We start from the raw sequence: 25,979 nt of genomic DNA on the forward strand, positions 1-25,979 counted from the left end.
TTAGTCATTTTCCCCCATGACCCATTGTAATTAATCTTTCCACTTCCACTGAAAGCCCTTCTATTATTAAGACATGGCCCCACAACTTTGAAAAATCCCTAAAGACAGGATAGAAAGAATATAGAGATGGAGGATAAGTAATAGTTCTGCAAATGACATCTTCTGGACATGACATGGTTATTGAACTAGGGAACTCACTGCATTGGGGTTGCCTGTATGGGACTGGACTCCATCAACACCTTGTCAGTGATGGGGGGATTCCATATCTATGTGAGGAATTACTGGCAGTTAATGGTTTCTTGAGAAAAAGATGTCACTTACTTCAGCAATGAGCCTTGTGATGTTTTGGATGAATACAAGGTACCAGTGCTTTCCTGGTACAGCAGAGAAGATGTACAAATGACCTTAAAGCAGTAGTGGTGGTATGCACAAAGCCTAGGAAAGCTCACTTATATTGTACAGGAAAATTTTCCAAAATGGAAGTTCAACACTAAGTCTCATCCTTAGCTAAACAGCTGTTGGCAATGAACAGCTCATGGAAGTGGTAGAATAAGCTATCTTTAACTGTCGAGTCCCTGATACATTGACCACACTCTAGTGGAAGACAACACAAGAGTGCTGACAGCACAAATTGGACTTGATGAGTTAGAAAAATAAATAAATAAAAAGCAGACACAAAACTGAGTGAGAAGGGAAGAGAGTTGAGTCTGGGAATGGCTTGGGGAGTATGAAAATGAGAAAAACGCCTTGTAAGAAATCCTTTCAGAACTAATAACAAAAGATGTTAAAACAAAACAACATATTTAGTCTTCCAGTCTTCCCCTTATTTCCTGAGCCATGAATGGCTATCTTAGGGCTTGGTGTTTTGCTGCCCTTTACTACAGAAAACAGTTTTTGATTAAATTGAAAATATCATTTATTTACAACTATAAACACAAGAATTTAGAAGGCTCCATTGTGATTTATCAACTTAGCAGAACAATAGTAAGTTCCTCTCTCCTACCCTATATTTTCTTAGGAGTGAATTTTTAACCACGCTAAAATACTGGTGATAGATTTCCTCTTGTATATAGGGCCTTGAAACCAGAGAGTGCATGATTTTCCCTCTGATAGTTGTGTCACTATAGGACCAGTGAAAACACCTTTTTGGCAGGTGGATATTGTAATTCACAGGGTTCTCACTGGTACCATTTCTTCCATGGCAGCATACATTGCATCATCCAACATTAACAAGCAGGGAGGAATACTCTAGTTCAGGTCCGGTTTGATTTCTCGGTAATTTATACCCAATTTATGTGATGTCTCATGCAATAATGTCATATTAACTAATTCTGGCAGGCATCTAAGAAGAATGGCAAGAGCCTGTATTGTTTTAGGGATCTCTGGGGTCTTTGTAACCAACAGAAGCTCACAGAAGAGTTACCCCAACCTGACACTGGGATTTGAATAAAAACTCCCATGGCTATTAGGTTCAGCATTATACGGCAATGCAAGCTACCATTTTTCTAACACTCACATTTTCTAATTGGCTTACAAAGTAGTAGGCTGCCAAATAGCTTCTTCTTATATCACTCTTATATCACTATCATCTCCGCAGATCCTTAGCACATCCCTGCTTAAACATTTCCACTTTGTATTGAAATGCTTGGTTTCCATGTCATCTATACACTGGATATCAGCTGCTGTCAACTTTGAAAAGCTTATTTAAACAGTGGGTAGCAATGCATTCCAAGATTCATAATTGCTCAGTGCTGAGGAAAAGCAACAGTGAATATTCTGCCCTTTAGCTATATAAATTTCTTTCCTTACAAAGCTCAGGAAATATTCCTGAAGAGAGCAGAAAGAATGGAAAAACTGGACAATGGGGAAAGGTAACATCATTTTCTGGATGTGACATGGCTGTTGTACCCAAGAACTCGCAGCGACTGTGATTACCTCCAGGAGATCAAGCTAGCACAGATGAGTGATTTCCAAGGACTTACCCCTAACTGAGGAGATACTGGCAGAAAACGGTAGATGGGAAAGACAGTGTCAGGTGTTTTCAGGATTGTGGCCCTTTATCAGCTGCTCACGTTTCAATGATTGGTGCCTTTACATATATACATGAATATAATCAGTACTGAAGTACTAATTATACTCAGTAGCTACCTATCACTTATCTATCTATCTATCTATCTATCTATCTATCTATCTATCTATCTATCATCTACCTATCATCTATCTGTCTGTTTATCAATTATCTAATTATCTATCATCTACCATCATCTATTCTTTTATTGATGAAATGAAAATGCAAGGGTGAATTATGGTATTAAAGCTGCTTGGTAGTATAGTAGTATTATAGCTGGGCCTTAGTTTTGAGGGGGGACATAGAAAGTGTGAAATTCATCTAAAAAAAAACCAAAAAGATTTTTGATAATTTCATACTTGTATTCAATATAATATGATTATAGCTCCCATTTTTAAGTTCTCCCTTTTTCTCCCTCCAACTTCTTCTGGAATATCCCCCCAAAAAAATCCTCATTCTAACTTCATACACACACACACACACACACACACACACACACACACACACACACATACACACACACTTTTTCATGATCTACTTTTAAGACTGTATGTGTATTCTACTAGAATTTATTAATTATCATGTTAATAAATTCAATTATATTAAACTAGAACATATTGAGGAAACTTTTTTTTGTAAATTTTCCTATTGTTTTTGGAGTAGGAACTGTTATTTATTAAATGGCACGAGTGGCTAGGAATTCTAACAGGAACCACCCAACCTACCCAAAATTTTCTAGCCTCCATGTTATATGCAAGTTGATATTGTCATTTTTCTGGTCACGATTTTTAGGAGACAGTCTCAAATCAAACTTCCTGATCCTCTGGTTCTTCTAATCATTCTGTCCTTCCCAATGCGCTGCTGGTGCCTTAGGTACTGGATTTATTCTGCAGATGTATCTGTTCCTGCTGGGCTCCCACTGCCCATTTTCTCTGCTTTTTGTCCAGCACTGGTTTTCTGCAATGGTGTCTATTTTAAGTAAAGAGAAGAATCTTTGAGGAGGAATAATAGCTACAGTTACCCAAGGGCATAAGGATGTTTTCTAATGTAGTTGGGAATTATGCTGACCTAGTAACGTTGAAGTAATAGTCTCTCCTTCAAGATTCTTGACATCATTTCTCCTGTGTAATTGGCTATGCTCATTAAAGCAGGTATGATCGCCCTCTTTTTTAGTATCCCTTAAGTCCAATTACAAATGTTGTTCATTGCCAACATCTGAGTGCCACATGTCACCTTTAGGAATTCCATGACAGGCTGGTCATTGTTGTAGTTCATTGGTTTCACTACTGGATACTGTCATGGATTACTTTACTCTCTTGGGAGACTGCACATTATTTTCTGCTACTATGGAAACCTGACTGTAGCAAGGAGGCTTTCATGTTAGATCTAGCTCAGATAATCTAAGCCAGAGTTCTCTGTTCTAAGTAGGTGGTATTTTCAGCCATTGGTACCCCCTATCAAGAGCTAAGAGACAACCAAAGGATTTTTTTAATTTAATGCTTTTTTATCCTTTTTGCTTTATCATATGATCTAAAGATCATATGAGTAACAAATGTCTACTGAGAAAGGGAGAATTAGCCTCTCCTACGGGTGAGCCTTCTAATTGGATATTCGGTAAAATTATTCAGCCCTGAAATCATATGTACCCAAGCAATAAAACTGTCTCAGTATGTTGTATTTATATATTTGTGTGTATGTATATAACACTAACAATTAAAAGAGGCCATCAATTTGATAGGAAGTGGTGGGGAATGTTTAGAGTTGAGGAAAGACAGGGAAGGGAGGAAGTTATGTTCTCATATTTTAATTACATATATTTTACATAGTGGGAGGTTGAGAAAAAGCAAGGGAATGAGGAAGAAAGGAAGGAAAGAAGGGAGAGGGGAGGGAGGAAAAGCAAAGGGAGGAAGGAAGGGTGGAAGGAAGGAAGGAAGGAAGGAAGGAAGGAAGGAAGGAAGGAAGGAAGAATTCTTGACCAGCCAGAGAGAGCAAGTTGGTGAGCATTCTTTCTCCTTTGTTTCTATTTGAAGCTTCTACCTTATGAGTCTGCTTTAGTTCCCTTCATTACAGACTTCAGTCTGTAGGCTGAAATGGACCTCTTCTTCCTCTGCCCCCAACCAAAACCTATCACCCAACTACAAGTTAGTAACAATACTGGGAGTGCACTCAGAGGAAGTGAGAGCTATTGATTCTAACTTGAATTAAGCTGAATCAAAAAATTGCATATATTCTTATATGATAAAAATACAAACTTTGAAGTAACAAACATAATCCTAACTTTAAAATATCACTTGGGGTATAACAGTTTTAAAGACAGCGAGAAAAGATAAACATTAATGAAAAGGAAGAATGACAGGGAAAGTTGTCTCTACCTTCTTGGGACCTGATAACACAAACATGACATTAAAAAGACCAATATCATCTTGGAGACATGCAAGAAAAGTGAAGAAGAATGAAGTTTCAAAATGGCTTTGATTTTTTAAATGTCCCATTGACTATCACCATTAAAGCAGTGAGCACTTCTGATTAATTCTGAATGTCTTTGTAATGGTTATAGCCCTTTCTCATTCTCCAGAAACCAGATTCTGCTTTAAGAAAAGAAAAGGAATCATTTTCTCTGAATAATCTAGTTATGAGCTTTTAGTTATGAGCTCATAAAAGGAAGACATAAATCACACAGCTGGAATGTGAGCAATGCAAATATTCCAAGCATGGCTTTGTGTTGCTCCTCTTTAGAGAAGGGGATATTTTTAATCATGTGTAAAAAGAAAGACAGAAGAATTCAGAAATGATGTTATGATATAGTAGTAGAGAAGATGTTTAAAAAGAGTCCAGTTGTTGAAAGTTGTATTAAAGTGTGAGAAACATTTTGAGAGAAGGTTCACTGTACATTTTAATACTTTGTCCTGTCTTAATGTGTCATTTGAACGGCCACTAGCGGAAATAGGTAGATCCTTTTCTCTGTTGCTGCACAGTTGATATTTATTTCAATTGAATGGTATTTTTAATACATTTAATACTGAAAATCTTTCCACAGAAATGCTAATCATTGACTATTTCCAGTGTTAATTCACAAATTAACTAATAACAAGCATCATCAGTTGCATTTTTGAACACTGTGGTGGATTGTAAAAAGGGTCACTGTGGGGGAGGGCTTTGAGGTCTCTCTGGCTGTTGCTTTCTGCAGCGTGACTTTCAGTTGACTTCCTGTTACTTTCAACATGTAGGACTCTAATCTACTCCAGCACCAAGTCTGCTGGCATGCTGCCATGCTGCACACCATGATGATAACGGACTGAACCTCTGAGACTGTAAGCAAGCTACCCCAAATAACGTTATCTTTGTAAAGTTGCTGTTGTCATGGTTTCTCTTCACAGCAATAGAAAACCTAACTAAGACAGACCTTGGTCCCAGGGACTGAGGTATTGCTGTAATAAGCCTGAGCATGTGTTTATTTGGAAGACATTGGTACTTTGGGTTATGAAAGCAGCTGAATGATTTAAGCACTGCTTAATGGGTTATTCAAGTGGGAGAATGGAAGACAGAAGTGCTAAGAGTTATTTGGACTGTCAGAGGCTCACTCAAGAGGTTTCAGAAGAATTTTAATATGTTGCCTAGAGGTGGTTCTTGTGATATTTTGGTAAAGAAAGTGGCTGCCTTTTGCCCTTGTCCAAAGAGTTTGCCTAAGGCTAAAGTGGAGTTCTGGATTAATTCCATAGTCAGAAGAAATCACAAAACAGCCTAGTATGGACTGTCATGTATATATTTAGTGGTAACTCTAATGAAGATTTATAATGAAAAGGAGCAAGCTGAGCAAGGTAAATTACAAAAAGTAAATTTTAAGAAGAAAAAGAGCCTCAAGAAGTTTAATGGAGCTAAATCTCTTGTTCAAGAAGATACATGGATTAAGAAATGGAATAAATGGAATGTTGATTTTAGGGCAACATCCCACCCAACTAAATTTCCAATTTGTGGAAAAAAAACTAAAGAAAAGCTTAGAGCCAAGTGTGGTGGGGCACACCTTTAATTCTAGCACTGGGAAGGAGGAGGCTAGTAGATCTCGGAGTTTGAGGCCAGCCTAGCCTACAAAGACTCTTTCAGAATAGTGAAGCTCAGTCAGTGAAAGACAGAAAGCTGATGAAGATGTAATTGAACAAGCAGGCCATGTTCCATCCCCAGCAAGCAATAGATCTTGGCAGATTCAGCCACATAGTTCTAGTTTTGGATTTAAAGATAGAAGAAAGGAATTGCAAAATAAAGCCACTGAGGACAGGAATGTATCAGAGGTGTCCTTGAATAGAGACCTAGTGGAAAGGCCATTTTGTGAAGCTGTGAATTTGAAGCCTGGGTTGCCTTGGAGAACCCAAGATGTTGGAGATGCCAGAGTCGTGGGATACCTGCCAAGGAGAGCTGGTAACAAGGAGTGGAACCAGCCCAAGAGAAAGAAGTATGTTGTAGTCAAACCTGAAAGGAGTTGGAAATCTCAAGAGCATTTTGACAACAGATATGAATATGCAAAGTTTGAAGTTTGCCAAGCTGGTTTTCAGTCTTGCCTTGATCTAGTATTTCCTCACTATGCTTCCTTCCCTGCATTTTGGAGTGGAAATGTATATCCTATGTCATTACATTGGCAGTATGCAATCTGCTTTTGGATTTTAATTTTATGGGTGATTACAGTTAAGAGATTGCCAGGCATCTCAGAAGAGAGTTTGGACTTTGAAACAAGTTTGAGACTACTATAGACTATGGGGACTTTTGAAGTTGGACTGAATGATTTTTTTTTTTGTTTGCAGTATGAAATGTCTAAAAGACTTTGGTAGATTTGGCATTCAATGTGCTGATTTGAAAAAAAAAAATGGTCCCCAAAGGGAGTGTCACTATTAGGAGGCATGGCTTTGTTGCAGGAAGTATGTCACTGTGGGGGCCAGTTTTTAGGTTTCTTTGGCTATTCCTTTCCTCGGTGTGACTTTCAGTTGACTTCCTGTTTCCTAGAAGATGTAGAACTCTCAGCTGCTCCAGCGCCATGTCTGTCTGATGCTTGCATGCTCCTAATCATGATTATAATAGACTAGACCCCTGAAACTCTAGGCAAGCCACCCCAATAAAATGTTTTCTTTATAAGAGTTGCTGGGGTCATAGTGTCTCTTCACAGTGATAAAAACTCTTAGACAAATGCTAAACCTAAAGATAAGAGAATTTAAATGATTTAATTATAGATAACTTACAGGAATTAAAGATTGTTCAAATCTAAGTTTGAATGTACCCTATTATTACACTTCTGGTCATGCTTCTAAATATCCCTCTCTTCTTTAAGCTACCTGTGTTTTCTTGACTATGTTTATTTTCCATAATAAAAGTTTGTAATATGTTATTTTGTATGTTTTTGTGTATATATATATATATATTCTATTTGATAGAAAAATTCAAATTGAGAAGATAAAATATTATTCTTCATAAGATATACACACAAGGCATGAAATGTGCTGAATGTGGAGAGACTGTGTAATTCATTTATATAAAATCATGAACCCTTCTGATTAGTTCTCTAGGCATGCCAAGTACTTAAGGTAGTTCTTGGAAATTGGTAACACTAAGGTCCCCAACCACGGTATTCTTTTTGAAACTCAAAAATATTCAACTTTATTTTGCTAAATTGACATGGTGAGAAACTGCTTTACACACACACACACACACACACACACACACACACACACACACACACAGGCACACACAAATACCACTCTTAGCCCTGATGTAAGAAGCTCTTTTTTGTGTTCAGAAGTAGTAAGTGCAAAGACTCAGAGATTCCTGGATGCTTAGGGTGCTGAGAATAAGTGACTAAATTGAGACATTTATATCACCAAATCTGAAGCTTGGAGAATACCATTAAAGAGGGAATAGATAGACTGTTAGGGTGTGAAGAGTTGGAGATGGGTTGATGCAACCATTCCAATTATAGACTCATAGCAGCTAAGGTTTATCTGCACTGAATCTCCACAAGACTTGGCCTATTAACAGTTAGTCATGGATAGTTTATTCATGGGGCCTTACTCTTCTGTGATGAACTATTGAGTACTAATAGATGCTTGGAGAAAGGCAGTCATTTTCCCCAGGTGAATATCCACGGAGGAGTTCACTGGGCTCAAAAGACAGTACCATGCTCATGAACACATGGATGCCCTTGGTAAAGCTCAGCAAGCTAGGAGAACAATAAAGACATGAATGTAGGAAATGGATCTTAAGGAAGGAGAGAAAGTTGACCAGGATGTGAGAAGGAGATAATAGAGGGTGGGAATGGAAGTAATGAAGACTCATAATATGAATGAGTGTGAAAATGTCAAAAACTAAATATAGAAATTGTTAAACAATAAATATAATTGATAAATATAAATACTGTATCATGACACTAAACCCAAGACTAAGCCAGAATCCTCAAAGAAATGCACAAACTTAATTTTGGTACATATCAGGTGGTTTGCTATTAGATTTTTTTTTCGTTCTAGATTTAGTTGAATGAACTAAGGTCTTTAGATACTATGCAAACTTCCTTCAGCTTATTTCAGATATATTCCTTTCCCAAATTCTCAATTCCTCATTTAAATATAAAATGAATACTTATGCAGGGATTCATCATTCTCATATCTTCTAAAGGACTTATATTAGGTTAGGGTTCTTTACACCAATTTTTATTTTGCTTTGGAACCTATAATTGTAGAAATGCTTCCAAATCATTTAATTAAACAAAAAAAATACTTAATTTTCAAGAGCTCCTGACATTAAATCCAAGTTTTTATCCACTTTGGAACTTCTGAACAGAACACCTGTGGAAGGAAGACAGTGAAATCATTTCATAGAACACAAATCCTCCCTTAGAGGTAGAGCAGACTGAGGGAAATTTGTATGACTTCTCAAATTGCTTACCTATACTTATCCTTTCTGTAAATTTCCTTTATCATGAGCTCTCATTGTGAGGCAGGTGGAGATGAATAGCATGCTGGAGAATAGCAAACAATGAGAGTAGGTTTAAGAGAAGAATAAACACATCATACAATAAAAGTCAAACAAACCTTGCCTGCTACATTGCCATTTTTATTATCAAAGGCCATTTAGAATATTTCTAAGTCTACAATTGTGTTTTCAATGTTAGATCTTGAAATAAAATTTTTATATAAATATTTTGAAATGTTTGTATAACTATAACCTTAGTAAAGAAAATAAATGCATTGTAGAGTCACATGAAACTTTAATGTCTTTCTTTAGCTATGCTAATATAAGCAAATGTATAAGCTTTAAACTGTTTAATTGTCACAAAACTATGAAGGCAAATGGTTTCATAATATAATTACCGAGCTGAACCAACTGTTGCAAAGACTAATCACAAGTTTTCTAATGAAGTTCACAGAAGGTTTTTAAAATCAAATGCTTTATAGCAATGAATAACCAAAGAAATGATCTTATTCTTAAGCAGCAGGATATATAGCCATGACTCAAGATGGCTTGTAGATGACAATTACTAATTATAATTGGGAATTATAAGAAATTTTACATTTAATTCTGTATATTTTTTTCTGATCAGTTCTCAATGTGTAGATTAGGCTGGGTTAGAACTCACAGCGATACCTCTGCTGTAATTACAGGTATTTTCTCACATCCAACTTTTATGATTTTGATTAGTTTTAAAATACAATAAAGGAACATCTGAAGATTTTCAGGTTGAGCCTAGTATAATTTCAAATCTGTGATTAAGAAACTTAATCTTCCATTGAAAATAATAATAATAATGCCAATATTTAAAAATAACTTGAGACTTTCAAGAAATATGTGCATACTATTTGAAAATATTGAAAAGTGATTTTCTCTGTTGAGAATTCTCTGTTCAGCTAAACAGAGGAAGCTCAACTGTCTGAAAGACATTTAAGGAATTTCTCTAATCATTTCCCTAATCATCAGGGAAATGAAAATCAAAACGACTCTGAAATACTGCATTACACCTGTCAGAATGGCTAAGATCAAAAACACTGAAGACAGCTTATGCTGGAGAGGATGTGGAGCAAGGGAAACTCTCCTCCACTGTTGGTGGGAATGCAAACTTGTACAGCCACTTTGGAAATCATTATGGTGCTTTCTTAGAAAATTGGAAATCAATCTCCTCCAAGACCCAGCTATACATACCACTCTTGGGTATGCTCCTAAGGAATACTCAATCATGCCACAAGAGCACATGCTCAGCTATGTTCATAGCAGCATTATTTGTAATAGCCAGAACCTGGAAACAACCTAGATGCCCTTCAACTGAAGAATGGTTAAATAAAATGTGGTACAGATACACAATGGTGTACTACTCTGCAGAGAAAAACAATGACATCATGAGGTTTGCAGGCAAATGGATGGATCTAGAAAAAAAAAAAAAAACATTCTGAGTGAGGTAAACCAGACTCAGAAAGACAAATATGGTATGTACTCACTCATAGGTAGATACTAGATGTAAAACAAAGGATGACTAGACAGCTACTCAAAACTCCAGGGAGGCTACCTAGAAAAGAGGACCCTAAAAAAAGCACACAGATTGCCAGATGACAGAGAAATGGATGGGACCTACATGAGCAAACTGGACGTGATGGGGGGTAATGAAGGACAAGAGTTGAGGGAAAGAGAGCTTAGGGGAGTGGGGGATCCCAGCTGGATCAAGAACAGAGAGGGAGAACAAGGAAAAAGAGACCATGATAAATGAAGACCCCATGGGAAGAGGAAGAAGCAAAGTGCTAGTGAGGTCCCCAGAAATCTACAAAGACATCTCCACAATAGACTACTGGCAATGGTCAAGAGAAAGCCCAACTGACCTACTCTGGTGATCAGACGGACAAACACCCTAACTGTAGTGGTAAAACTCTTATCCAATGACTGATGGAAGCAGATGCAGAGATCCACGGCCAGGCCCCAGGTAGAGCTCCAGGAGTCCAACCGGCGAGAAAGAGGAGGGATTATATAAGCAAGAATTGTTGAGACTATGATTGGAAAAAGCACAGGGACAAATAGCCAAACTAGTGGAAACACATGAACTATGAACCAATAGCTGAGGAGTGCCCAACTGGATCAGGCCCTCTGGATAAGTGAGACAGTTGATTAGCTTGATCTGTTTGGGAGGCATCAGGCAGTGGGACCAGGACCTGTCCTTAGTGTATGAGCTGGCTGTTTGGAACCTGGGGAATATTCAGGGACACTTTGCTCAGCCTGGGTGAAGGGAGGAGGGGACTGGACCTGCCTGGACTGAATCTACCAGGCTGAGCTGAATCCCCAGGGGAGTCCTTGTCCAGAAGGAGATGGGAATGGGGGTGGGCTGGGAGGAGGGAGGACAGGAGAATCCGAGGCTGATATATAAAATTATATTAAATTATAAAATAAAAAAGTTAAAAAAGTGATTTTCTATGCCAAACCATCCTAATGTCTAAAAATCCAATAGCATTCAATTATTCCATTAAAGATAAAATTTTAGACATTCAATTTTAGTCATAACACTCCTGAAATTACAATTACATTAAGAGTGGAGATTGGATACTCATGTAAACCCACTCTGTCCTATAAACTCCTTCTCATTTAACTTCTGTAATTTTGAATTCTTCAAACTGTCAAATAAATTACAAACTCTGCATTTTTTTCTAAAATGTTCAATATGTTCTCTCTTGTGACTCTATTGCCATCTGAGACCAATTCTCTAGGCTATCCTATAACTATATTTGCTAAAATAAATGATATATTAGAGATAGATAGATGAATGTATAGTTTTAATTTTTGATCAATTTATAAAACATTTCTAGGCATAAGGAAACATAGCTGTATAATGGCTTCTAACTCTCTCAAATCCAAATCAAAATACAAATACCATATATTGAGAATATTCTCTCCACCATCCTCTAAATGCTTAGCACCAATAATCTGTAATCCACAGTGAGCATATGTTGTTAACTTGATTTTTGTGGAACAGACAGAATAGATGAATTCTCCTCAGCTGTGTTGGAATTATGGGTGAAAATTTCATTAAAGGGTAGATGTCTCTGCTGCAGAAACGTTTCCTCTTTAGTTAAATTAATTAGCTCCAACTTTTTGTCACTTTTGTCAAGAAGTAAACAGTGGAATCACTAATATATCTATGTAAGCATACATGTGTATACATAAAAGTTTGTAAATTAATAATCTTACTTTTAATTAGTAATAGCATGAGCTCCTACTTACTTGTGTCATTTAGAAAGAGAAGAAAAAGCCTATGCAAGTCAGTCTTATTTATTACAGAGAAAATAACCTTGAATTACTGTAGCTGACGTTTTCCTGTATCCTGGACTGCCAGCAGTAGGGACAAATCTCTCCCACTTGTGTCCTCCAGGTAAACACACAGAGACTTATATTAATTAAAACTGTTCGGCCATTAGCTCAGGCTTACCACTGACTAGCTCGTACATTTAGACTACCCCATAATTCTTATTTATGGTTAGCCACACAGCTTGGTACCTTTTCTCAGTTCTGCCTTCAATCTTGCTTCTCATGGTGGCGGCTGGCAGCGTTTTCTGACTCAGCCTTCCACTTCCCAGCATTCTCCTCTCTGCTATTCCTGCCTATACTATACTTCCTGTCTGGCTACTGGCCAATCAGCATTTTATTTATCAATCAATCAGAGCAACACATTCACAGCATACAGAAAGACATCCCCAACAAATTACTGCACATAATTGTTCCTATATGTACAAAATAAATCCTGTATTTTGTTTTTCAAATACCTGAACTAAAATGCTGTGGTTTTACCAAAACAATGTTTGAGCTAATTGGCTGGTTTCTCTCTATTTGCTTGACAGTGTCAACAAATCTGTGACTTCAATTATCCAAAAATATCTGTCTAAAAATGTATTTGAATGTGCATATTTGACAGTTCTTACTCTCTCTAGCAGTGTAGTATAACACAAATCTTAAATGGTCTTATTAATAAAAAAACTCAATGCCAGCAATTGGGGTTGGGGTACATTCTGAAAGATCAGAGAAGCAGAACAAGCCACATCTAATCTCACCTTGCCAATTCCTCAGCTGATCTTGTTTCCTCAAACTTAAAGCCTCTGTGTCCTCATCTGAATGGATCTCAGCTGAAGTGCTTCTAAATGCCTAATAGCTTAACAAATTTACTTCCTGGGACTCATGCCTTATAAACCTTTCTGCTTCCTGCCATCACTTCCTGTGATTAAAGGTGTATGTCACCATCCCTGGCAGTTTCCAGTGTGGCCTTGACCTCACAGAAATCTGGATGGATCTCTGCCTCCCAAGTGATAGGATTAAAGGTATGTGTGCCACCATTTTCTGGCCTCTATGTCTGTCTAGTGGCTGTTCTGTTCTCTGATCCCAAATAAGTTTATTAGGGTGCACAATATATTGTGGGACACAATATCACCACAGTGTAGGTTCACTGATGTGGGAGTATAAGAATTATAACCATTTCTTTTCATAATAGAGATTCTTATTCAATAAGAACACATGATTGCTGCATAAGCCACCAGTCTGAGTAGTACTAGTTTTCCTTGAATTAGCCAAATGAATTATCATTTTTGTATGAATGAATTTATAGTATCCCACATTCATAAAACATGAGAAAAATGATGAAGATTATTTACAGCTGGAATATACAGGTAGCATTTGTAGAAAATTGTGTAATTTTTGGTACATAAGGTCAGCAAACATTTTACAATTATTTATAGCTTTCAATTATTCTAATAATATGATTAATTACTATTAGCAAGCAAAAATAATGTAATGACAGATGTCATACAAGTCAAGTTTTTGAAGTAAATGTTTTTATTTATGACTAGTGAAACTTAATTAAATTTAATATTTACAGTGGCACAAGAGATAGAAATTTAACAGTTTAGCCTAATCATTATGAATAGAACAATGATTCTAGAGACAAATAAACTGAGATTTATACTCCATTTATCGCAACTAAAGTGATCCAATAAGAGTTTTCCAGGCAATGATAGTAAAAGAAAAAAATCAGAATTCCATTGTCAGGGAAGGGAAATGAAAGCTATAAGAAGATGATCTCTATATATCAATGTATTAGAATAACTGATTTTAAAAGGTTAATGTTAGTCAGGCAATGATGGTGCATGACCTTAGTCACAGAAGTTGGGAGGCAGAGGCAGGTGGATCTCTGAGTTAGAGCCCAGCCTGGTGTACAGGGCAAGTTCCAGGACATCCAGGGCTACACAGAGAAACCCTGATTTCAAAAACAAAACAAAACAAAATGAAAGGTTAATGTTTTTAGTATTGTTATATAAACTCACTGTAGAAACATTGCTGATGAGGGTTAAAAATATCCTGATATATAAGTATTGCAGTCATTATGTATCATTTTATTATTATGTCTACGATTTGAGTTATATAATGTTTGTAATAGAGTCTCATTTTATAGGAAATGTTGATTCTTAAAGTAGTAAATCAATATTTTTCACCTCCTCTTCAAGAATTCTAGGATTATGGACACATGCCGCCATGCCTCATTCTTGTTATTTTATCAGTAAGTGATATATTGATTTATAATTGATCAATAAATTGTGAGTTAAAAATATCAATTTGAAAAATCAACTATATAAAAACTAATTAAGGAACAGTAACAGGCACAACCAGATGGAAGAAAAACTTTTAAGCACCCACTAAAGATTAGGTCATTTTTATGTACAGAGAAGAAAGATTTCAAGAATAATTAGAGTAGTAAGTGACAAGGAAATGTAGATGTAACCAACCTTCTTATTAAATAAAAAACACAGAACCAATGCAAAGAAGAAAGCCAAGAGGTCAGAGCTAAGAGCTAAAACCTTACCCTTCTTCCTGCAGTGGTCCTACCTCTCCGAACCAGAGCTACCCCTGTGTTAAAGTCTTTATATAGAGTTCCTGTTCTGCCTTCTCATTGGTTGTAAACCCAACCACATGACTGCCTCGTCACGGCCTGTCTATATAGGCCTCCAGGTTTTCCATGCTTCGTATTGAGATTAAAGGCATGTGTATCCAATAATGGCTGTATCCCTGAACACACAGAGACTTACCCAGCTCTGCCTACCAAGTGCTGGGATTACAAGTATATGCCACCACTGCCCTGCTTTCCTATGGCTTGCTAATAGCTCTGACCCCCGGGCAACTTTATTTATTAACATACAAATAACATTTTAATACAAATAAAATATCACCATAAGGAAATGAAGTAGAATTTTAAGGAAAGTGTTTTCTGAATTGGAAAAAACAGCAACAATTAAGTGTGTTCTCAAATTCATGCTGATATACAATATAGACTTTGACTTTACGGATCACTAAAGCAAGAAATAGAGGTCGGGTGGTAGGAAGTGAACAAATTGGTGAAGTTAGAAAATTCTCTGCTGTGGCATCATTAGTAACTGAAATAATCATGAAATATAGCTATGTGATGAAGGAAAATATCAGAAATAGCAACACAGACATTCTCACATTAAAGGAAAGAGAGAGACTGAAGGACCTGAGTATGTTTTGAACACTAGGGCATGGTTTAAAAGACAGGTTGGTAGGAGCTACAGGATATAGGACATAGCTATTTATAGGACAGGCTTTGCCATTTGTTCAAAGTTCAAAAAAAGTAAGTACATGATTTGATGTCAGAGACCTTCATGTTCTGGATTTCAGTTTAAAGAGACCACATTGTTAAGTAGAAAATGATCCATAAGAGATCAAAAACTAGAAACTGAAAAGAACTGTTAAGAACTGTTTGAGTTGCCTAGGAAGAAATATGTTGAGTTATAATCTGAAGGTAGATATGGTAATATAATGTCTTTTAAAAGTGTTTTACAACACAACCAAATGGATTGCTTGCAAAAGGAAAACAAGAAATGGAGAAAGTCTTCATGAACTGCTTACCAATGGACTTAAAAAAAAATGAAAAACAAAATGGAGGTTTCCATTAAGTAAAGTCAATAAATTTCATGTAAAACACCAGAGACATGAAAGAATGTTGAGCCATTAATCACGATAAGATTTTGTTAACGGTTCTTTATTTACATTCTTATATAAATATAGACAAATTTATGGCTGATTTTCATATTGTATCTGGTAGAAATCACCTGGCATAACAATTTCTGTCAAAGTAGTACTAATGCTGTTGTCTTACTATCAGGGTGTTGCTAATCATGGGCATGCATAAATTATCAAAAGTAATGTCCAAATGCAGATTTTCCGGAACCCCATCAAAATGACTTCTCTGCAATAAAATTTAGATAACAGTTAGGCAATACCAAGTTAAGGCTTTTGTTACTGATAAAAATCTGGAGTGCAGGATCTTGTGTTTCCACGATTCATGAAGAATGGTACATAGTGTTTTCTGCACATAAGCAGAACTTGAAGTAGAAGATACAATGATGTCTGGATGGGTCTCAGACATTCTAATATTTCTTAGAGTTGTAAGCCATGGGTCGAAAGAGTGATAACAAGATCATAACAAGTCAGTTGTTCAAATAGTGTGAGAAAACAGAAGAAATTGTAGGCTATGGCAATAGACAATTCTATTAATGTTCTAATCACGTTACACACATTTGAAAGACCATAATTTCCCTTTATCTTTTAGTGTATTGTTACTAGCAAACACACAATGAGGGAATAATTGCACTGTTTTTGTATAGAAAAAAACTAAGAGTAATATTTATAGAATAATTTCTGTCAAGAGTAATAAAAGCTTTTAATTGAAAATAATTTTGAAATCTTACGTTTTCAGTCTGAAGTATAGGCTTTTAGTGTGATTATCTGATTTTGATAAAGTCACTTCTAATTTTTAATTTATTAGCATGTTACCTATTTATGTTGCTATAGACAGTCAATCTATTGAACTTTTTTATTAAATAATTGATATAGAATGGGTAAATAAAACCAAAATTCTTGAATTTCTGGAGTTGTATAATTTTTTTCAGAACATATTTTATGTCAGGAATCTATTTCCTTAGATTTGACGTAGCTTTTTGGAAATACTAACTGCGTTACAGTGTACAGTTTAATGTTTTCAGTTTTATTTCATAAAAGTGAAATCCAATATATCCATAAAATCTAAGTATGGGCAGATTTTTATCCCATTGAAATGAGTATGGCAACTCATCAAAACCTAAATTAGAACTACCTTATGATACAGCCAAACCTCTTCTCACAGATTGGAAACAAGGACTGGCAAAATCATTTGACTAATTTTTAGGAAGAAACAGGAAGAACACTGAGCCATGAGTTTGTATTCTATCAAATACTTATGTCAGATGACATAATATCTTCTAGAATGTTCTAACTCATCTTCTACCACTTCCCTATAGAACTACCCTGACAGATCAATCCATTACCACATAGCATTTGGAAAATAGTCAAACTCAGAATTGTAGCAAAATATTTTCATTTTTGAGATTCAAATTACTGCTCTATTTCATTTTCAGTAATAAGAAAATTGAAACCAATATCACTAATAGCAATTTCTTACATAATAAAATGGCATTTCTCTAAGGCTCAAGAGAAATTGTAATTATGTTTAAATATTTGTTAAATGTATGTGTAATTAATTTATATGAGTCCTAAATAAAACTTTGAACATTTGCTTCTAATAAAATTGAAGAAAGATCTAAACCAATAATACCATGAACATTAAAACATTTGGTGTCAGAGAAAAAAAAACTCATATCTGGCAAGTTTTCCACAATACTAACCTGAAGAAACAACTCTAAAATTCCCTGTATCTTTATAGAATATAAATATCCTGTAAGAATAAAATTAAGAAAAATTACAGAAAACAAACTTTGTAGATTGCTGTGGAATAATACTCTTGTACACTGTAAAAATTTGTCAGTCCTATTGGTTTAATAAAACACTGATTAGCTGGTAGCCAGGCAGGAAGTGTAGGTGGGGTGACCAGACGAGGAGAAGACTGGGAAGAGGAAAGGCAGAGAGGGAGTTGCCAGCCAGAAGCAGAAGTGAGATGTGAATGCTGGCCTGAGAAAAGGTACCAAGCCACGTGGCTAAATACAGACAAGAATTATGGGTTAATTAAAGCATAAGAGCTAGTTAGTTACAAGCCTGTGCAATAGGCCAACTAGTTTATAATTAATATAAGCCTCTGTGTATTTATTTGGGAATGAACGGCTGTGGGATGGAGCGGGACAGAAACTTCCATCTACAGTAGACCTTTCCTTGAACAGTTTGATTGTATCACAAGATAATTGCATTATCACCACGCTGCCTCTCTTCTGTTATGAAGTGAGATAAGGTGTGCGTGTGTGGAGGGGATTATAACACATAGAATAATAGACTTTTCATCAGTGTCCCCTATGCCTGCCTGTGTGCTGCCATGCTCCCTAGTGTGACAGGCATGGATTCATCTTCTCAAACTGTGAGTCAAATTCCAAGTGAATACTTTATTTTATAAGTGGCCTTGATCATGATATCTCTTCACAGAAACAGAAAAGTAACTAAGACAATGCCAGTTAGTAACTATTTTCATTATAAGTACTTTCCGCATGTCATTTGACCCATCAGGAAACATGTCAATGTCCCCATTCAATCTTATTTTTGCTGTCACTCAAGACAAATGTTTACTCATAATTTTATTTATACAAAAATAAATGCTACTAATTCTTCTAGTTTCATAATTCTTCAAGAAAGTAAACATGCTATTCATTTGTCACATGTTTCATTATCAACAATTATTATGACTGACTGACTGACTGTTTTGCTTTTCTTTATTAGAATATTTAACAATTAATTCTGAAATAAATTTTAGTTGTACTTATATGATCTATATTGTTTCAGACAATAATTTTGGGGGAATGCTGTTTTTAACTTACAAAAGTTGAATGTATATTAAAGATGATCAAATACTGACTGGATAATCTTAAATAAAGGACATACTAATACATAGACATAAAACATATTACAAGAAAACTACATTAAATGTAAGAGATGCATTCCATTTCTGCAACTGTAGCAAAAAAAATGCCCTCAATAAAAGCAATTTAGGGAAGAACTAATTTATTTTATCTTATAATTCCTAGTTGTCATTGCTAAGACCTCAGTGAGGCAGGAGCTTAGACAGCTGCTTGTACCACATCCACTATTAAGAGCCAAGAGAAACAAATGTCCTGGATGCCCCCTTCCCTAATTTTAGGCTGCTTTCTCCTTTTTGATACTATCCTGAATCTCCTGCTTGAAAAATGATTATACCCACAGAGGACTGTATCTTCTAAATCAACTCACAATCTAGACAATCTACGAGAGACCTGCTCTCAAGCCAACCTAATAGAAATAATTGCTCATTAAGGCATTCTTCCCATATTATCTAAGTAGTGTTGATATTAAAGTTAAAACATATGTGCATGAGTTACTTCTTTAAAGTTATGGGTAGGCTTTGTATTTTGTTTCAATATGTTACTTTTTTTTTTTGGCCAGGGTGTCTTCTGAAACAAAGAAAATAGTAAAATTTATACTGTGATCCATGAAGTCTTTATGCCCTCCATTTACACATAATGAACCCTTCTGCTCTTTATTTCTCAGTACTCAAGACAGTCACAGTAGTCTTAACCTATACTAACTCTTGGCTCTTGTGGGTGTGTGCTTCTACCAGGAAGACTATTCTCTTGTTTGCTGCCAAATTATGTCCCTCAACTCCTTCAAATGTTTCTTCAAATGTCAACTCTTTCATGAAGTATTTCCTTCTTTGAAACTTTTTGTTCCTAAATTCTAAATAGTCCATAGATGTTTATGATGCTAATATTAACTATTTTTCTTTCTGCATTACTTTTTCCTGAAAATTTATGTAACCCACCTTTGTCTAACTTGTAGAAATATAGCTCAATAAGGACAAGCATATTTTGTCATGTTTATTCATGAACATTTTATTTGATAGAAAAATATTCAACACATTTCTAATCAATTCATCTTATGATGTAATAAATCATTTTAAAAATTCATTCACTTATAGACCCAAGCAGTCACATACAGAGATAAGTCAAACTACAAATATTGTGTTATATTTTTATTTCTATGAGATATGCAAACATTTATTTGATAAACATTATTTGCACAAATTTTAAAAACAAAGTTAATGTTCTGGTGAATCAGTAGACTTTTAAAATAGTTACATTTTAAATAACTTCATAGATTTTTTCTAATGTAATAATATGATTGCAAATCCATGCATATGAACATATTTTCTTTGTAAATAAAAAGGTTAATATGCTACTCATAGTACAAGTATTAATATAGGTGATTCATAAATCAAAACTGGTAAGAAACTTTCTTACCAATACCATTTAACTTAATATGAATTAATTTATTGTAAAGCTGTATACTCCAGAGAAAATACATTTATGGAGATACAAGAATTTTAGAGGAAGTTACTGCATTTATTCCAAAAAGTTACACAATAATATTTGTTAGAACATGTACCCTTTAAGAGCCTGATGGTTTCTTTCAACTAAAATTCATAAAATAATATTTCTTAGTATACCCAAAATGAAGTTTAGAGGAATGCACTGAGAACTCATTAGATGATACATCAGCCATAGATAATAATTTCATAGCACTTGCCTATATTCAAGACAAGTCATAGGTGCTCACCATCAAGAGAAATTGTTGATACTATAAAATTGAAAGCATTATAAAGTCATAAATAATGTTACTGATGAGACAAAATCTTGACAAAATATATTGAGGGTGAGTCAAGACATGGATTTAATTTCTAGTAGCTTGCTCACACATAATTAAATAAAGTCAATCACAAATCAATTTAATAAGCACATATTTAGACATAGGAGAACATTTCAAGTTTAAATTCCATAGCCTGGATGCTCTCATGTGAAAATTAATTATAGCTCTTGAACTGATTGTTTAACACACTGATTTAAAAATACACATCATTATGATGGTGTCTTGTGTAGATTTGTATTGCTGTGATGATCACCATGACCAAAAGCAACGTTTGGAGAAAAGAGTTTACTTCATCTTACATCATCCTGGGAAGTCCAAAACAGGAACTCCAGGAGGAAGACTGGTGGCAAGATCTCATGCAGACGCCATAGATGAATGCGGCTTACTGGCTTTCTCCAGTTGCTTTCTCATTCTGCTTTTCTAGCACCAGAACAACCAAGCTGGGTGGCGTTGCCTACAGTGAGCCGAACCCTCTCGAATCAATGATAAGTCAAGAAAATGCACCATGGGTTTGAGAACACACTAACCTGTTGAGGGTGTGTTCTCAATTGAGGTTCCCTCTTAGAAAACGACTTCAGCTTGTGTCAAAACGATATAAAACTAGACAGGACAGATAGTTAATAAGTAAGTTAGTTGGACAGAATGGTTTGGCAAAGTACTAATTTAAAGATTGATATAATCATACTTTAGACATTTTGAATAAATCCATCAGTAGAATAAAACATAAATAAAGCAAATTTTGTATGCATATGTGTGTATGCTTTTAAGTGCATGCACATATGTGTGTATGTTGCACAGCCTTTAAAAACAACTGAGGTTTCTCCATCAAATCCATGATGTAGAAACCATGGATACATTTCGAACTTGCAGACTTCAGATTCAAGAACAGAATATAAACAATCAACTCTGCCTCATTTTTTTAGCCTTCTGGGTTGCTGTACAATCTATAAATTTCCATTCCTTAAATTTTTTTAGAGAGTTTCTTAAAATGTCCCCCTCTTCCGCCTCTATTCACACCAGCCTCTTCCTCTCCTCTCATTTCCCCACATGCAGGTGTATTCTAATGGCTTTACATCATTTGCTGGGTTAAAATATGAAATATAACCCAGACTCTGGACAGGGAAGCAGTGCCTTCTTCTACCACATCAGACTGGAACAGATACAGAGATACACAGCCAGAGTTAGAGTCCTTGGAATACTCGGTCCTAAATGAGATGTCGCCATCAAATCACACCCCACCCCCACCCCCGAAAGCTCAGGGGACTCAGAGGAAGAGGAGGCAGAGGAGTGTCGAAGCCAGAGGGGTTGGAGAACAAACTAGAAATCAAGGCCTTCCAAATTAGCGTTAGCAAAGATCATATGAACTCAGAGAGACTGAAGCAGCATGTAGAGGGCATGCGCCAGACTGCACCAGGTTCTCCGCACTGATACTATGAGTTTCAGATTAGTGTTATTGGATTCCAATTTCAGTTTAGTGTCATTGAGTGTGTAAATGAGTGGGTTTCATACTCTGGCTCCTCTCTTGAGCTCTTTTACTTATGTTGGTCTGTCTCTGTCTTGTCTGATTTCAATGTGATTTTTTTTTTCTGTTATATATTTTATTCCATTGTATTTTTTAAAAATATGAAGGATTGTAAACATAGCCACTTGGATAAAGACTAATAATGAAACTATCATTTATACCTGATGGGAGAGAGAACATCAGTTTTCTCCAGTGAAATGGCACTGGGTATATCAATCATTCCAGGGCAGATCTCATCTTCAGGAGCAGCTGACCAAGAAATGAGGTACTTACTGTAATCTCTCTCTCTCTCTCTCTCTCTCTCTCTCTCTCTCTCTCTCTCTCTCTCTCTCTCTCTCTCTCTTTGTGTGTGTGTGTGTGTGTTTCTCTGATTTTAGTTTGGTGTTTTTTACTATTGTTTCTATTTTTGTTTTGGAAATGTTGTATTTTATTTTCTAGATTTTGTGCATTTTGTTGTTGTACTGGGAGTTTGGTTTCTTTTGGGGAAAGAAGTTAAAGTTGGGTGGGTAAACAGAAGGGGATGACCTGGACAAACTTGGGGGAGGAGGATAATATCATTAAAATATATTTAAGTTTAAAAATTAATTTGAATAATAAAAATATTTTTAAAACACCTCAGCTCAGTAGCTTGTGAATATTTTATTTTCCCTTTTACTCAATTTTTAGAACTTACAAACAGCATTCTAATAAGCCTGTTGTGGATTGGAAATATAAGTTGTAAATTCATAAATAAACCCAAATTTGTGATACTGTCAGCTTAGCATCATGCTGCAACTTAGAGGGGCATTGGCTAGTTCTCATAACTGCATGACTATGTTTGACATGCAAATGCTGCATTATAAATTATATACTCAGTAAATAAACATCAAAATTCAAAATTTGAAGTATACTTTCCCATGAATGTAAATGCTGCTTTCCTAATACAAGAAATTTGAAAACAAAATAATTTTTGAGCCATCCCAAATTAGCTTCTATTTCTCTGGAGATTAATGACTAATACACACAAGGACTAATGTCATTTTGATAGATACTAATCATAATTCTGTCTATCATACCAGGAAAGGAATGACTGAGCAGTCAGTCATCATACTTGTGGGTTATAATGCAGAAGCAGGGGAAGGTCAGCTCTTGGTTCCTTTTCTTCTTTTCCTCTTTTATATAGTCTTTCCATCCATGAAATAGTGTCACCAGCATTAAAGGACAGATCTTTCCTCCTCTTCAACACACACATACACACACACACACACACACACACACACACACACACACACACACAGAGAGAGAGAGAGAGAGAGAGAAAGAAAGACAGAGACAAAGAGAGACAGAGAGACAGAGAGGATTGTATTTCAACCTACTAGGTAATTTTAAATTCAATTGCGTTTACAACAACTAATAGATTCTCAAACAGACACACAAACATAGACACACCATGCACACACACTGAATGCCTTGCTGTGCTAGAAAATGGAAAGCACGGGTATGATTATATTTTCTGAATAATTTCCTGTATTTAGCTTTAGGGAAGAAAAAGACTGCTGTCAGGTGAGAGGAAGAAAGAAAATGAATTATCTACATTCAAAAAATAGTGGTTCATGGTGAAGTGAATCTGAACACAAATAATATCCCCAGGGGGTCGGCATTGTCAAGATGTGAAATTTCCTCTGTTCCCATTCCCTGAGATTCTGTCTTTTCTGCAATCTGCTGATCGGTTTAAAATAGGCAAGAATAAAAGATATCTTTTATAAGTGAAGCCTCACTTGCCTGATGGATAATTTGGAAATAACTTGTCCTCTTTTGCTGGATAGTTCACATATTCTAAGTTAAAACTTTGGGGAAAAATATAATGACTTTTATAATAAAAATATTGCTTCAAACTGATAGAATATAAGCAAAGAAATACAGGATGGTGAAATCTCAACATAGAGAATACAAAAAAGGTTCAAAAGTGTTAAAATATTCACCTAAGACAGTCAAACCACACTATGACTAATATAAATTGACCATGCATCACAAATTCTAGCATATTAGTCGATGAGACTCAATATGATGTAGTGCTAGTTCAAAAGGAATATGAGAGTTTAAAATGCTTAGAAAAAGACAGAACTGTTGATAAAACAGTTGGATTGTCATCCCCCAAATAATGACACAGAGACTTATTATTAATTATGAGAGCTTAGCTTTTAGCTTAGGCTTACTTCCAACTATCTCTTATAACTTAATTAACCTAAATTTTTAAATCTACATTCTGATGTGTGGCTCAGTTAACTCTCCTCAGTACATCAGATTTCTCAGAGTCCACTGGCAAAATCCATGTGCCTAGAAGTCTCCTCCTCTTTCTTCATCTCTTCCCAGAAATCCTGCTTATCCTCTCCTGCCTAGCTATTGGACATTCAGCACTTTATTAAACCAATCACAGTGACACATCTTCAAAATATAAACCAATATTTCACAACAAACAATGTTTTAAAGTACAATACCTATTTTGAGATAAGCCAGTGAAATATAAATTATTTCATCAGATACTACAGAACACGCTGTAAATTTGGCATGTTTGAAGTTGTTACTCTACTGCATTCTGTAAAAAAAATTCTGCTTGTCATTTTTAAATTAGATTATTTAAATAAATATTTATTTCACATAAGAAATATTTAGAAATTTTCCAATTTTTTTTTTCATTTTCATAGCTACTGGGAATACTCCTGATGTAACAAGGATTATTTTGTTATATGGAGAAAAGAAAATATTTACATATGTGATTGTTTACTGACCTAGTAGTTACTTCACCTAGTGAATGTGCCCTTCTCCACTGACATGACTGTGCATGCTTCTCTGGCTGTGGGTGTTTGTGTGTGCATGTACATGTGCTGACAAGAGCATGTATTCTTGTGTTCCAATGGACTCCTTCTCTTCTGTTTAGTTCTACTCTCAATATTCCTTAACCACCCATCATCTATGACACTAATTCATCACTACAGAGGCCTCACACAAAATTCAGTAACAGTACTACAGACAACATAAATGTAACCTACATGCATATTATGTCATGACTTTGTTGGAAAGAGCTTCGGGTTCAAAATAGCACATGAAAAAGAAAATGATATTTACAGTACTATCATTCTTGATTTTATTCTTAGGATATAATTCTCTTTTTATGACATCCTGTGGTGATATTCTATTTGTGCTGAAATGTGGTGATATTTTATTTGTATGTTAATAAATAAAGTTTGCCTGGAGATCAGAGGACATAGCCAGCCATAAACAAAAGTCAGACAATGGTAGCACATGCCTTTAATCCGATCCCATGGCAAGCAGAGTCTCTGAGTGTTCAAGGACACACTAGGGAACAACCAAGCGTGGTGACACACGCCTCTAATCCCAGTACCAACTATAGAGACCTGGAGGTCTGTACAGACACATAGTGACAAGGAAGTGAGGTAGCTGAACTAAGAGCCAATGAGAAGGCAGAACAGCAAGGCAATAAAGGTGCAGGTTAGATATGAAGAAGCTCTCGCTTGGGAAGCTATGGCGGCTTGGTGAGCTAAGGTTAGTTGGTGGCTCTCACCATTTTTCTGATCTCTACGGCTTTCACCCCTGTATTTGCCTCTGTGTTTCTTATTTAATGAGACTGTTTAGAAATTTGTCTAAAACATCCTTCATGACTTGACA

This window comes from Peromyscus eremicus, chromosome 9, assembly GCF_949786415.1.
Source record: "Peromyscus eremicus chromosome 9, PerEre_H2_v1, whole genome shotgun sequence".
In the NCBI taxonomy this organism is placed as follows: Eukaryota; Metazoa; Chordata; class Mammalia; order Rodentia; family Cricetidae; genus Peromyscus; species Peromyscus eremicus.